This window comes from Buceros rhinoceros, unplaced genomic scaffold, assembly GCF_000710305.1.
Source record: "Buceros rhinoceros silvestris isolate BGI_N320 unplaced genomic scaffold, ASM71030v1 scaffold24949, whole genome shotgun sequence".
Classification (NCBI taxonomy): domain Eukaryota; kingdom Metazoa; phylum Chordata; class Aves; order Bucerotiformes; family Bucerotidae; genus Buceros; species Buceros rhinoceros.
The window spans coordinates 9,093-9,444 of NW_010433641.1; positions in this window are offsets into that span (position 1 = coordinate 9,093).

Consider the following 352-nt stretch of genomic DNA (forward strand, 5'->3'; position numbering starts at 1 on the left):
TCAAATTAATCTTGGCTCCATCGCCTCAGGGCCGTGGGCAGCCAGAAACCCCTCGGTGCTCCCAGCGGAAACCTGGCCCCAGGCTCTTGAACGTGCTCAGCGGAAAGTGGTGATTTGAGACCTTGTCACCCCTGTCCCCAGGAGGCCAGGGGCAAGGGGACAGGATGCAGCCTGCGCTGGCCACCCAGCCTTGGCCATCAGTGGCTCTCCTGCACTCGCCAGTGATGGCAGAGCCCATCGGCCCTTCCTGGCTCTGATAATCATGGGGTTAATTCCTTTTCCACGCTGTCCCCAGGGAAACCCGGACCTGGCTGGGGCCCTCCAAAAGGGGGCCCCTGGCGGAAGAGGTAGG